The following is a 15,380-nucleotide window of genomic DNA, read 5'->3' on the forward strand; positions in this document are numbered from 1 at the left end:
CCATTCCAGGGTTTGTTTTGAGAGCAGTGACTTGGTAAGAAAATGTTCTCTCCTGAGATCTGTAAGCTTTAAAGGCCCAGAGGGACTTGGAGTTTCAGCCTCAGTTCAGCCCAGATTGGGTTTACAAAGTCACTCTGGACACATGGTTGGTTTGAATCAGGGGATTGAAATAAATATTAAATCACAGAGTGTGAAAAGACCAAGGAAAATAGGTTAGGCAGGTTAAGGCCAATCCAACCAGAACCGGGTTGTATTTTATGGTAGGAGAATGCTGATTCTAAACATTCTGTAGTCTATTCCAGCATATTTTCGCTCAGTGACCAAGATCTAAATATTCTGTAGTCTATTCCAGCATATTTTCTTCATGTGCAATTGAAATTTTTCCTTTCAACAGGGGTCCATGTCTCATTGCCGAGTCCTCTGTAAGCAGAGAGAATAAACAATGTTTCAGTTTCATGATCATCAAAAGCCCGTCAAACAGCTGAAGGCAGAGAACAGGTTATCTTGAGCCTTGCCATGGTTAACTAGCCTCTTCAAGAAAGGCAATTCACACAGATAAACTGGAGGGGAAAAAAAGCACTTAAAACTTCTCTGGATGATCAGAATGGAGGTATTTGCATTTTACTGAGCACAAGTGTCAGACATCTGCGGGCAGTGATACTCTACTTGTTAGCCTGGTTGACTTTCGTCGATCCCAAGCCTTGATTACAACAGGCGGCTCCTTTGATATGTGAGTTATTACTACAGTGTGTTGCTGAAGCTGGATGTCATATACTAAGATTATGGGAAAACAAAGCAAAATAAAATCCATTCTTTTAACTTTGAATATGTCAGCAACTCATAGAAGAAAAAACAACTCTAATTTGTTGAGTACTTGCAGTTGTGGCAAAGGCCTTTGAAAAACTGTTTGTATTATAATCACCTCAATAAAAAAGATATTTCCCTATATAACAAGTGAGGAAATGTAGAGTGACAGAGCTGGAATTTCAGAACAGATGACACCTAAAGCTATTTCCACGCTTAGTAGTTTCTCTACCTCAGCTGCACATCAGAATCACCTGAGGAGGTTCAAAGACGGCTGTGGCCCTACCCCTCTGAGATTTTAACTCAATTTGCTTTGGGTGAGGTATCGGTACTTTTTTTATTTTTTACTTTTCTGGAGATGAAGTCTAGCTCGGTCACCTAGGCTGGAGTGCAGTAGTGCAATCTCGGTTCACTGCAACCTCTGCCTCCCAGGATCAAACAATTCTCCTGCCTCAGCCCCCCAAGTAGCTAGGATTACTACTCGTTTTTTATTTTATTTTATTTTATTTTATTTTATTTTATTTTATTACGAGTAGCTAGGTGGCATAACCATCACGGCCAGCTAATTATATTTGTGTTTTTGTAGAGACGGGGTTTCACCACGTTGGCCAGGCTGGTCTCGAACTCCTGACCTCAGGTGATCCACCTGCCTCAGCTTCCCAAAGTGCTGGGATTACAGGCATGAGCCACTGTGCCTGGTGGCATCAGTATTTTGTATTTGGGGGTTGCCCAATACATGTTGAGAGACTCTATCTGACAGTAGGAAGTCACTTTCTCTCTCTTCCCCTTGGTCTGTATAACAAGGAGCTTGGTCTGATATATCTCTAAGGTAAAGAAGCAGTTTAGTGGATAAGCATGCAGGCTCTAGAAGCCACCTGCCGGGGTTCAAGTCCCCTCTCTGCCACTTGCTAGCCTTCTGGGACTCTGTTAACATGCCTCCAAAATAGGGTTACAACCAGTACTTATCACATACAGTTGTGTTGGGAGAATAAGTGTAAAGTGTTTAAAAGACTGTCATCTCCTCTCCTATGTCATTGCTATCATCAGTGGTTGGCCCATCTCACTATGAGCCATCCAGAGCCCAGCCTCAGATGTCTTCTTCATGTGCTCTCTGAAGACAGAATTTCACTGCTGATATTCTTCTGCTTCCCTGGGTCTAACCTGTCGCCTCCCACTTCTCTGATTTTCACTGTTTTCCTATTACCCCATTATAGTCTTCGCCTAAAACTTTGGTTCCAACAAGTTCAGGGGTTCATTATTCTATTCTACCTACTTTTTGTCAGTTTAAAATTTTCCATTTAAAATAGCTAAAATTGTTTTAATAAAATAAAATAATAAAATGAGCCTAAACTGTCTCTTCTATCTAATGCATGCACCATCTGGTTTCCAAAATGTTTACCAGTGGCTTCTGTCTCACATTTATTATTGTATGTTATTATTAATAAATCCATTATGAAACCTCATTGTTTATCTGCGTGAATGCCTATTCACCTGGATTTACCATTTAATCATTCAGAATAACCCTTCTGGGGAATGTGTTGCTTTTTCTAACATTAACACGCAATCTTTAGTCTATGTCCCAAGAATGCAGACTGCTCAGTTTAAATGTATTTGCTATATATCACTGTTCCTGTCTTAGATAGTCAGGCATTTTTTGCCAAGAGTCTTATTATCTACAAGGCTTTGATTGTTTATTGTGTTGTTATCTTGAGGAGTATTATCAGCCTCTCTTATCCTCTGGATGCCTTGGTAACATGCATAATGAGAGTGACGGTGGATACTTAAGGTTTAGAGTAATAACACTTAACAACTCTTAGAACGGTATAATATTAAATCTATAGGAACCTTAGTGATCTTCTAGGCCAACCCCTCATTTTGCAGATATGGAAACTGAGGCCCCAAAAGTGGCTGCACTTGCCTGAAGTCCCACAGCTATTGAACAGCACAAACTCTTTCTTACTCTCAGACGTCTTTCCTAGTCAATATCTGTGATGAAAGAGAATGTAGTGACGGCAGAATGGAAAGCAGAGTGAGGATCGTGTGAGTGTGGGGGAATTGCTTTCAAAAAGTAAAAGTTGCAACTGGCCTAACTTCAACGCATTTCTTAGGTCAGTGGTTCTCAAACCTTACAGTGCATTAGAATTACCTGGAGGGCTTATTAAAACAAGATTGCTGGGACCTTGCCCCAGAGTCTCTGATTCAGATAGCCATGGAGCCTGAGCATTTGCGTTTTTAACAAACGGACTACCCTTTGAGAAACAGAGTCTTAGGTAAGTACAACAGAACTCATGTTCCTGACTCCCAATTATTATAATTGTTGTTGTTAATCATTATTGTTATTATTCTCAAGTCCACTGCTCTTCCCAACACATGGCTTGTGCTTCCTTGCAAGGTAATTTACATTGGCATCTGCGCACTAGGTTTTCTCCCTCTTCTTTTCACTGTTATCCTTCTTCCTCTGTCATCACTGAGGTTCCTGTTACGTGTCTAATGATGAATAACGCTCTGCTTGAGTAACACAGATGAGCTACCGTGCTAGAATGGTCACTCTATGTACTCAAGCACTGTTGGTGGCTAGAACCTCAATGAGGTCATTTCAGCTCTGCAATGTGGTGGGAGAGGTAGGCAATCATTTGCATTTACAATCTCCAGGCAAGAGAAGCCAAGAGAATGCCTTCATATTCTTGATAAGTTATTTCTTCTGACTCACTCATAACTCCAGTCGTGACTCAGTATCAAAGGAGTAATGTTTGAATGGCTTATCCAGAGTTGTTAGAACACTGATCACAAGCCAGATACCGGATACCAGGACTGCTTTCCCTTGATAATAGCTTCTGAACCTCTTTCCCTTATAATAATGACTCAGGTCGAAATGCCTCTTGCAACTGATACGTATGTTGACTACATAGCATAAGAAATTCTATGCTGAAAATAAGAGGTATATTGCTACCCACATTATATATGGTAATGCACGTGGGATTGTGTTCCCACTAACAGTGAATCACGCATTTCAATTTGAGCCAGTATTTTGTGATGTCTGTCCATAGGAAATATGATAACATGCTTCAGAAGTTGTGAAAGGACCTTTCTTTTATCCATTGCTACAAAAATTGTTGCAAAAACACATCCCAAGTAGATGAGAAAGGGACAGATTCAGTCTCCTGGGAGAAAAAACATGCTGCATTCAAACCCATTGATAAGAAAAACTTCAGTCTCTAAAGCCATAAATACTTAAGGATTCCTAATACCTGGATAATCTGGTTCTTTTACAGTGCCTTGACTTCTCTACTTTCCTTATTGAGGAATGGTTTAGTCTTGTTTTTTATTTTTGATATAAAAATTAAAATGTATTGCTCCCATTACAATTTATAATTGTAACAAAGCATTACATTTATGGTGTTACGTTAAGAAGAAGAAGAAAAAAGACTATGTCTTTATGAATTGAGTAAAATAGTTGCTCTTGGGACCTGGATAAGTTATCAGCTCACAGACGGTTATACTAAACATTGTTCTAACTGGGACATTAGTGTATTTGCCTGTATTTTAAGGTTGATATTCAGGAGGACAATCAGACAACATATTCCTTTGTGTTGCTTTCAGAGGGAGGACAAGGTGGTGATTAGACTATGGAACATTTCAAACTGAAGACTGCATGAAATCTGCTGGGCTGTGATCCAATTAATAGCAAAGCAATTCAACATAATTGACCCCCAAATAGTAAAGCCATTTCATTGATTCTATTTTCACACAACTAAGTTGCACCTTACTAGGTCTTTGCCGCGGTTGCAATGTACTTGAACAAATAAATGAGAACACAGGTAAGATCTGTGCAGGTGTGGGGTCTGAAACAGGATGCCCAGGGACATCAGGAGGGGTCGCTCAAAACAGAGCTCCTCCCTCCTTTCCCTGCCAAGCCAAGGCTATTACCATGTAGTACATTGTATCATTCTGTCATTTTTCAGTTCTCTAATTTTTTCCAGCTGTGAGCCAATCAGATTGCTGACACCCCTTTCATGTCTCTTGCAGCATTATCTAGGGATTCATTATTTAAGAAGCCATTTTACCCATGTGTGTATGTGTGTACACACAGAGAATAAAGTCCCTCTTGTACTGTTGGTATGATGTCAGGGGCAGTTTCTCACTCCCTTCTACAAAGCTTTCCTTCTTCTGATGCAGCAATTAGTCGACTATTAATAAAAAGACATTAGGTTATGCTTATTTATTTTTAAAGAATGACATCATTCCCGGCCTTAATGTGTAGCAGTGGAGCAATTCACAGGTCTTTCCATTTATTACATCATGGAAGCTGATTGAACTTGGCAATTACCTTGCTGTTTTCACAACAGAGTTACGGAGGTGCTGAAAAGGGAATTGGTTGCAAGGGGCTGAATAAACATATATGTGACTGTATGTCCTCTTATTTTGTTAAGTGAGTTTGTGCCCAGTGAAAAGTACCCACAGAGCCTAGTTTAGAGTACAGATATCCTCACTTTATTCCACAGCAAATCTACAACTCTCAGTCTGAGAGGTTTCGAATAAAGTCGTGTTAATCTTTAATTAGTTTGCTGGCCATCAGAGACTATCAGAAAACAAGGGCTGCTAACTAAAAGCTACAAACCTCCCATTTCTAAATTGAGCCATTATAGGAGCACACCAGCTGAAACACTCAGAGATTCATAGAATTTTGAAAATGAAAAGGACTTTAAGGTTCAACTTTAGACATAGGGGAATTGAATCCTAAATTTCTGAGGAGCTTGATTAATTCTACACAGTTAGCAAGTGGGAAGACTGGTTTTATTTCCACAATGTGATAATACCCCCTCTTAAACATGCTACTGCTCTAGAATATGGCAGATTCTCTTTCCATAAGTAGAACTTATGATATTTTACTTCAATTTACTTGGTTCTTTGTATTGATTTTTTTTTAACAAAAATAATCATCTTGTTGCAAGAATACTCAAGCCATAAGGATGCTTCCCATGTTGAATGACTTTATACTATAATTCAAGCCTCAATGCCAGGACGGTTCAAATCACTGTGCTCGTGAACAATTGGAATCATGACACCTCCCCCTTCCCAAAAGACTTCACAATTTAAGGACACCGATTAGTCTTCAGCAACAAAATCAATTTTTTTCCTCAACTTTCATTATGGTCAAGCGCAAAGCAGTGGTTTTATCAATAAAGGATTTGATTATGTCAGTCATTAAGAAGATAATCAGATCTATTATTACTCAGTGATGGAACTGCCAAAGGCCTAACTAATTGAATATAAGGACATGACCTTTGACCAAAGCCAGTCAAGGGAAACTTCTTTTTCCACACTCACAGCTTCTGCTTATAATAAGGCCTTGGCATGACAGATAATGAAAAGACTCAGAAACTGACCATTGATGTTACCAATATGCATGTGTTTCCAGAATCAAGATTCAGATTTACAACAAAGATGCGACTATTTTTCCAAGGTTGTAAGCAATTAGGCTCCATCCATGAATACACTTAAAAGATTGTCATCCAACTCAAGCTATGGGTTTCAAAGGTTTGCAGAGTTTTGAATACTTTTGCATGTTTTCAGGATGGAAGACCATTGTGAAATGACAGCACAGAAATATGACTGTTTCATGTGAGGATATTTCTTTCTTTTTTTTTTTTTTTTTTGAGACGGAGTCTTGCTTTGTCGCCCAGGCTGGAGTGCAGTGGTGAGATCTCGGCTCACTGCAAGCTCTGCCTCCCAGGTTCACGCCATTCTCCTGCCTCAGCCTCCCGAGTAGCTGGGACTACAGGTGCTCGCCACCGCACCCAGCTAATTTTTTATATTTTTTAGTAGAGACAGGGTTTCACCGTGTTAGCCAGGATGGTTTCGATCTCCTGACCTCGTGATCCATCTGCCTTGGCCTCCCAAAGTGCTGGGATTACAAGCGTAAGCCACCGTGCTCGGCCAAGGATATTTATTTTGACATTTATAGTGATTGTCCCATCCATAGGAGAATAAGCACAGCACCTCACATGAAGTGGACCGTCACGTGTGTTTACCAACAAAAAATGGACTGTATTACTCAGCCCCAGACTCCAGGAAGAAAACTTGTCCATAACAAAATATAATTAGTTGGACAATATGGTTGGTGCAGCAACACAAATGCCATAAATACACACCAGCCTTACCACTGTAGGGGCAGAAAAGTGTGAAGCCTTCCTTCATCCATCACAGGGGTCATGGTCGACACTCCTATAATAAGAGACAAGGTAACAAGAGAAATGCATAACAATCTTATTTTATCAAAGTCTTACTTGACACAGAGCTTTTTGAGCTGAAGACCCAAAGACCTAGAGAAAACTATCTATTTTTATGGTTAGGTTCAATGAAGAATGCACAGCCATATAGAAATCTGATTGGACAAAAGGGTATGATCTCATGGTAGTAGACTGGGGACAGGACGGACCCAGCAAGGTTCATCTGTTCAGATTCTTCTTGGTCTCTCAATGTTGTGTCCCTTCCCCAAGATATAGGACAGGACCCCGGAATTAGGCCTTCAAGGGAGACGAGAGAAAGGAAGAGTGACATTTCTGGGTTTTATGACTTGCTTTGGGGACAAGAGTTCTAGTTTCTTTTTCTTTTTCTTTTTTTTTTTTTTTGAGACAGAGTCTCGCTGTGTTGCCCAGGCTGGAGTGCTGTGGTGCAATCTTGGCTCCCTGCAACCTCCGCCTCCCGGATTCAAGCAATTCTCCTGCCTCAACCTCCTGAGTAGCTGGGATTATAGGCACGCGCCACCATGCCTGGCTAATTTTTTGTATTTTTAGTAGAGAAGGGGTTTCGCCGTGTTGGTCAGGCTGGTCTCAAACTCCTGACCTCATGATCCACCGGCCTCGGCCTCCCAAAGTGCTGGGATTACAGGCGTGAGCCACCGCACTCAGTGAAGAGTTCTAGTTTATATAACGTGTCTTGGGAAGAGGAATTCTGGATCCTATGACTTGCTCCAGGGGAGAATGAGGGACAGGAGAGGGGAGGGCAGAAGAGTATCAGAGAAACCTTGCTTCTGAGACCTTCCAGTCCTCTTGTTCAAAGTACTCAGTGGGTCAAGGTGCCGTAGTTTGAGATATCATGTTCTGAGCCATAACCCCACAGATTCCAGCATAGGATCCTAACAGTTCCTATACCATACGCACGGCCAATGACACCAGGTATTGGACAATTTACGTATCCACTAGACTTTGTTACTTAATGAGAGACACCCCCAGCATCGACATTGCTGGAAGCATGCTAAAGAAACAGAGTCTTGAGCTCCCACCAAGACCTACTAAATGAGAATCTACACTCAAACAAGATCCCCAGGTGATTCATTTGCAAATTAAAGTTTGAGAAACACTGTTTTAGAGAAGTAGTTATCACAACTTGGACACACGTTGGAATAATGAAGAGTTTTAGAAAAGACGAATGCCTGAGTCTGACCCCTAGACATTCTGATTTAATTAATATGAGGGTACAACTTGGGCCCTGGGATTTTAAAGTGTAGCAGTTTGCCAACCTCTGCTCTAGAGCAGTTTCTCAAGCTTCATTGATAAAAATCTCCAAGAAATGCATGTTATAGTTTCAAATTCTCAGGATTTCTCCTGGACTCATGATTTCAGTATCTCCAAGAGTCAGGTTTTGGAGGCTGCATGTTTACCAGCACCCTAGGTGACTCTTCATCAGGAACGTTTGGAAAACACTGTTTCAGAGTAGTTCAAAGACATAGAACCCAGAAAAGAAGGAGTATCTATCAAAGCAATGTGCTTCTTGACTCTCCTAATGCATGGCATTACTTCGTGTGTCATCATAGAAATGCTCATTCATGAGGCACAATTATGAATTTATTGTGCTTGGTTCACTAATGAATTGTGTTGACTAGTAATCTCTATATTTTAGAATAGGATCTTTAAATTCATCACTTACTCATTCATTCGTTCCAAAAATATTTATTGAAGGCTATAAGTACCAGACCATGTTCTAATTACAGTAGACCCTTGAACAACATGGGCGTTAGGGGTACTGACCCCCACACCATCAAAAACCCCCGTGTAACTTTTGACTCCTCCAAAACTTAACTACTAATAGCCTACTATTGACTAAAAGCCTTACCAATCAACGCATGTTTTGTGTGTTATGTGTACTACATGCTGTATTGTTAAAATAAAATTAGAGAAAAGAAAATGTTATTAAGAAAATTAAAAGAGAAAATATATTTACTATTCATTAAGGAGGCATGGATCATCATGAAGGTCTTTATCCTTGTTGTCTTCACTTTGAGTAGGTGGCAGAGGAGGAGAAAAAGGGGGCTTGGTCTTGCCATCTCACTTGTGGCAAAGATGGAAGGAAATTTGCAATAAGCAGGCTCATGTAGTTGAAATCCATGTTGCTCAAGGGTCAATGGTACCGAGGATATAATGTTGAACAAATAGAAGTCCCTACTACCATGGCATCTCTATTCTAATAAGAGACTAAATAGTAAAAAAAAAAAAAGCAGTAAACAAGATAACCTAGTTATATATTTGAGGTGTTGTGAAAGAATAAAACTCATTAAATAGTAGAAACTGGCTAAGGGTAAAGAGTAGTCTGCATTAGACAGGTTAATGGGGGTTAGATTTATTAATAAACTATGAGAACCTCTTAAAAAAAACTCGGAAAAGTGTGCTCCAGACAGAAGAATAGCAAGTGCAAAAGGCCTGAGCTGGAACAAGCTCAGTGTGTTCTAAGAATAGAATATCAATATAGTGGTTTCATGGAGAACAGGAATGTTTCAAGGTGAGGTTGCAGAAACAAGCATGGAATCAAGTCATACAGGATCTTGTGGGCCCTGATAAAGGGGTTGGGTTTGACTTTAAGAAGAGTTGAAAGTCATTGGAAGATTTTGACAGGGAAGTGATATATTTTGGAGGCTTTTTGGAGAATGAATTTTGGTGGTCAGAGTGGAAGCCTGTTGGACAGCTATTATAGTTGTCCAGGTAAGAGATGAAGGTTTTTTGGCCTGGAGAAAGTTCACCCACTCCCCAGTGTATGTTCTATTGAAATATTTCTATGAGTTGATTTTCTTCCCCTGTTTAAGGAAAAATAAAAAGAAAAACAGATTTTTTTCCCTGTGGTTTTTATGTTTTATAGAAGCCTGTTTTTGTCTTTGTACATCCAATCAGAACAAGTGAATTCTTACTATTTTCGGGGTGAGAGTGGGGGAGGACTGTCCACCCATTCCTGATGAGCCTTTTACTATGGTTTAGGTAAAGATTTTTATTCATAAATCTCTAGAGTATTTGCTTTTCATGACTTTTTTTCTAACTTTGGTTTTGAAGCCCCTTTAATGCTCTTTGTCAATTGTGCAATGCTTTCCATGTGAGTAGAAGGAGAACTCATACCATTTCAAGGGGTTAAGTGCCTTTAAATGATTTAAAATGCTGGGAAGATATTTAAGTCTTTGGCAGGGGGATTTGGAGAGCATGTTATTTCCAGCTGTGGGTTAGGTCCATATTTGGACGGAGAAATTCTTAGCATCAAGAATATCACAGAATACATCCAGGTGTTTTTAAGAGCTGCAAAAATGTCACAGCTAAGAAGAACCTTTCATTGTTCCTTCAAGATACCACACTGCCATACTCCTTTCTCAATGAAAATGAATACCATGAATCGTGCTGCTGAAAGGACTCTTGGATTCATTCCAGGAGGCTAGGAGGAAAGTGGGCTTTGGAGAACATTAAAAGCAGGAAACTGGAGCAGGAGAGTGTGGGCACTTGCGAAAGTGCTAAAGATGAACAGGACTTAGCTTTGTAAAGAAAGTGGTTGGGGGTAGGTGGTAGAAAATTCCATTCTGGAAGAGTAAGAGTTATAAAGAATGGGAATTGGGAGGGGAACTCAAAAAGTAATAAAGCATTACATTTATGGTGTTAGGTTAAGAAGAAGAAGGAAAAAGACTATGTCTTTATGAATTGAGTAAAATAGTTGCTCTTGGGACCTGGGTAAGTTATCAGCTCACAAACAGTTATACTAAACATTGTTCTAACTGGGACATTAGTGTATTTGCCTGTATTTTAAGGTTGATATTTGGGAGGACAATCAGACAACATATTCCTTTGTGTTGCTTTCAGAGAGAGAACAAGGTGGTGATTAGACCATGGAGCATTTCAAACTGAAGACCGCATGAAATCTGCTGGGCTGTGATCCAATTAACAGCAAAGCAATTCAACATAATTGACCCCCAAATAGTTGACTCAGTGACACATGGATAGAGCTTTGACAGCTTAGCAGTGGGATCAGGAAAGGAAATTAATATGTGATTTAAGTAAATTCAGGAATCTGGTAGTTTAATGGACTTAGACACTTTCATCCTTTGTTATTGAATTGAATCTGGCCCAGTTAGGAGTTATTGAAAAATTGATTGTAATAAACTGGCGTCTGTGATATGCTTCTTCCTGGATCACCTGGGGGAAATGATTCAACAACAGCACAGGCACACACTCACACACTTAACTTACACAGACCCACCTTGTGTTTCTTCCTAGCAGGGTGGGTGTAAAGTGTGATAAATGGTGAAAAGGTTTGGAACCAAAAGTAGGACTTATGAATGCCAGAAAAACCAGGGTTGGACATAGTTCAAGCAACACATTTTTAATTAAAAGAAAAAATTGGTCTTAAGCTTGTTTCTTCTAGATTCAGGTCTCACATTTAATCTAACATTTTCATGGCTGCTGTAAGGACTTGGGTTTGTTGCTTACATCTCCCTTGAAATACCTGTTTGTTCATTGGGTTTTAGACTCTGTGCTGCTGTGACTCTTCCCCCACCACTTTATCTATGCATGTGCAGGTATATGTGTCACGATATAATATATGTGAAGACAGCAGCTTTAAATTTTTCATTAGTTTGTTAGTGCAGAAGGAATACATAATTATAAAACTTTAAACCATTTAAGTGAAATAACTCAGAAACAAAATCAAATACGTCATGTTCTCACTTATAAGTAGGAGCTAAATAATGTGAACACATGGACACATAGAGCAGTATAATAGACACTGGATACTCAGAAAGGTGGGATAGCAGATAGCGGGAGGGGTTGGTGAGAGATGAGAAATTATCTAATGGGTAAAATGTACACTATGTGGATGATAGTTGCACTGAAAGCCCAAACTTCTCCAGTGCACAATATAACCATGTAAAAAAACTGCACTTGCACCCAACAATCTATTTTTAAAAATGTTAAATGTAAATAAAATTAAATTAAATTTCAAATTATGTGAAAGTATTTGAAGCAAAAGGTAAAAGCATATTTTAAATTTAAATAGACATTGTCAAATAGTCTTACACACAAAGCTTGTGCCAATTTATACTCTCACAAACAGTATATGAGAAATCCCTTTTTTTTTATTCCTTTGCATAGTTTGTATAATAGTTTAGTATGTGTGTCTCAGTGTAAACTTGAGCGTTTATGAATGTGGAGTTCGGGGTTTTTTTGTTTTCATTTCACAAAATGATGTTGCTTACTGTTCTCCAGCCTCCCTGTCTGCTTCATATTCCTCTCAAACAGCAAGCTCCAGCCAGGGCCCGGTCTATATCCTTACTCCTTCCTTGGCCTGGGAGACTTCTTTGATTCTTCTAAGTTGTGATCTTCTCATCTTCCAAGCCTTAGCTCAAACAAAACTTTCCCTACAGAATTTCCCTCTCCAGTGTTATAGAGAAATCCCAACTCACTCCAAAGTAACCATCTGTATCACACTTCTCTATTTCCCTCAAAGAATTTATCAGAATCTGAAATACCCTTGACCATGTATTTATTTGTTTTCTCTCTCTCTGTATTAGTCCATTCTCACATGGCTAATAAAGACATACCTGAGACTGGGTAATTTGTAAAGGCAAGAGGTTTAATTTTCTCACAGTTCTGCAGAGCTGAGGAGGCCTCAGGAAAATTACAATCATGATGGAAGGGGAAGCAAACAAGTCCTTCTTCACATGGTGGCAGGAAGGAGAAGAATGAGTGTCCAGTGAAGGGGGAAGCCTCTTACAAAACCATCAGATCTCATGAGAACTAACTCACTATCACAAGAACAGGATGGGAGAAATCACCTTCATGATTCAATTATCTCCACCTAGTCCCTCTCATGACACGTGGGGATTATGGGAACTACAATTCAAGATGAGATTTGGGTAGGGACACAGCCAAACTATATCATTCCATCTCTGGCTCCTCCTAAATCTTATGTGTTCACAATTCAAAACATAACCTACTCTTCCAACAGAAGTCTTAACTCACTCCAGCATTAACTCAAAAGTCCAAGTCCAAAGTCTCATCTGAGACAAGGCAAGTCCCTTCTGTCTATGAGACTGCAAAATCAAAAGCAAGTTAGTTTCTTCCTAGATACAATGGAGGTACAGGTATTGGGTAAATACACCCATTCCAAATGGGAGAAACTGACAAAACAAAGGAGCTACAGGGCCCATGCAAGTCTGAAATCCAATAGGGCAGTCATTAAATCTTAAATTCTAAAATGATCTCCTTTGACTCCATGTCTCACATCCAGATCATGCTGATGCAACAGGTGGGTTCCTATGGTCTTGGGTAGCTCTGTCCCTGTGGCTTTGCAGGATACAGCCCTCCTCTATGCTGCTTTCATGAGCAGGTGTTGAGTGCCTGTGCCTTTTCCAGGCACATGGGTGCAAGCTGCAGGTGGATCTACAATTCTGGGGTCTAGAGGACTGTGACCCTCTTCTCACAGCTCCACTAGTCAGTGCCCCAGTGGGGACTCTGCACTGGGGCTCCAACCCCACATTTCCCTTCCACACTGCACTAGTGGAGGTTCTTCTTGAGGGCTCTGCCCCTGCAGCCAAATTCTGCCTGGACATCTAGGTGTTTCCATACATCCTCTTAAATCTAAATGAAGGTTCCATAACCTCAATTATTGACTTCTGTGCACCTGCAGGCTCAACACTATGTGGAAGCTACCAAGTCTTGGGGATTGCACCCTCTGAAGCCATGGCCTGAGCTGTACCTTGGCCCCTTTTAGCCATGGTTGGAGAAGCTGGGACACAGGGCACCAAGTCCCTAGGCTTAACACAGCAGGAGAACCCTGGGTCTGGCCCAGGAAACCGTTTTCTTCTCCTATGCCTCAGGGCTTGTGAGGGGAGGGGCTCCCATGAAGGTCTTTAACATGCCCTAGGGACATTTTCCCCACTGTCTTGGTGTTAACATTTGGCTCCTTGTTACTTATGCAAATTCCTCCAGCCAGCTTGTATTCCTGCCCAGAAAATGGGGTTTTCTGTTCTATCACATTGTCAGGCTGCAAATTTTCCAAATTTTTATGCTCTGTTTCCTCTTGAATGCTTTGCTGCTTACTTCCACCAGATACCCTAAATCATCTCTCTCAAATTTAAAGTTCCATAGATCTCTAGGGCAGGGCCAAAATGCCACCAGTCTCTTTGCATAGCAAGAGTAAGCTTTACTCCAGTTCCCAACAAGTTCCTCATCTCCATCTGAGACCACCACCTGAACCTGGACTTCATTGTCCATTTCACTATCAGCGTTTTAGTCAAAGTCAGTCAACAAGTCTCTAGGAAGTTCCAAACTTTCCCACATTTTCCTGCCTTCTGAGCCCTCCGAGTCTCTAGGAAGTTCCAAACTTTACCACATTTTCCTGTCTTCTTCTGAGACCTCCAAACTGTTTCAACCTCTGCCTGTTACCGAGTTCCAAAGTCATTCCCACATTTTTGGGTATCCTTAGAGCAGCACCCTGCTTCTGGTACCAATTTACTGTATTATTCCATTCTCAACATGCTGCTAATAAAGACACACACAAGACTGGGTAATTTATAAAGGAAAGAACTTTAATTGACTTACAGTTCTGCAGGGCTGGGGAAGCCTCAAGAAACTTACAATCATGGAGGGAGGGGACGTCAAACACATCCTTCTTCACATAGCAGCAGGAAGGAGAAGAATGAGTGCCCAGTGAAGGGGAAGCCCCTTATAAAATCATCAGATCTCGGCGGATCACGAGGTCAGGAGATCGAGACCATCCTGGCTAACATGGTGAAACCCATCTCTACTAAAAAATACAAAAAATTAGTCAGGTGTGGTGGTGGGTGCCTGTAGTCCCAGCTCTTTGGGAGGCTGAGGCAGGAGAATGGTGTGAACCGAGGAGGCAGAGCTTGCAGTGTGCCAAGATCACACCACTCCACTCCAGCCTGGGCAACAGAGTGCGACTCCATCTCAAAAAAAAAAAAAAAAAAAAAAAAAAACAGAAAGAAATCATCAGATCTCAGGAGAACTAACTCACTATCACAAGAACAAGATGGGGGAAACTGCCCCCATGATTCAATTATCTCCACCTGGTCCCTCCCACAACACATGGGGATTGTAGGAACTACAATTCAAGACACAGCCAAACCATATCACTGGTGGAGCACCAGTGTCTTGAGATCCGAGATTTGTGTGTCTTTTACTGTACTCTTTTTCCAACCTGGCCCAGTGGCTGTCAGAGAATGAAGTTGAATTTGTTGAACTGATGGATTAACAGCTCCTCCATGGTCCTGGATGGATTAACAGGCCCTGAATAGAGAGGAGGGAGGC

The sequence above is a fragment of the Pongo abelii genome, chromosome 19, assembly GCF_028885655.2.
Source record: "Pongo abelii isolate AG06213 chromosome 19, NHGRI_mPonAbe1-v2.0_pri, whole genome shotgun sequence".
In the NCBI taxonomy this organism is placed as follows: domain Eukaryota; kingdom Metazoa; phylum Chordata; class Mammalia; order Primates; family Hominidae; genus Pongo; species Pongo abelii.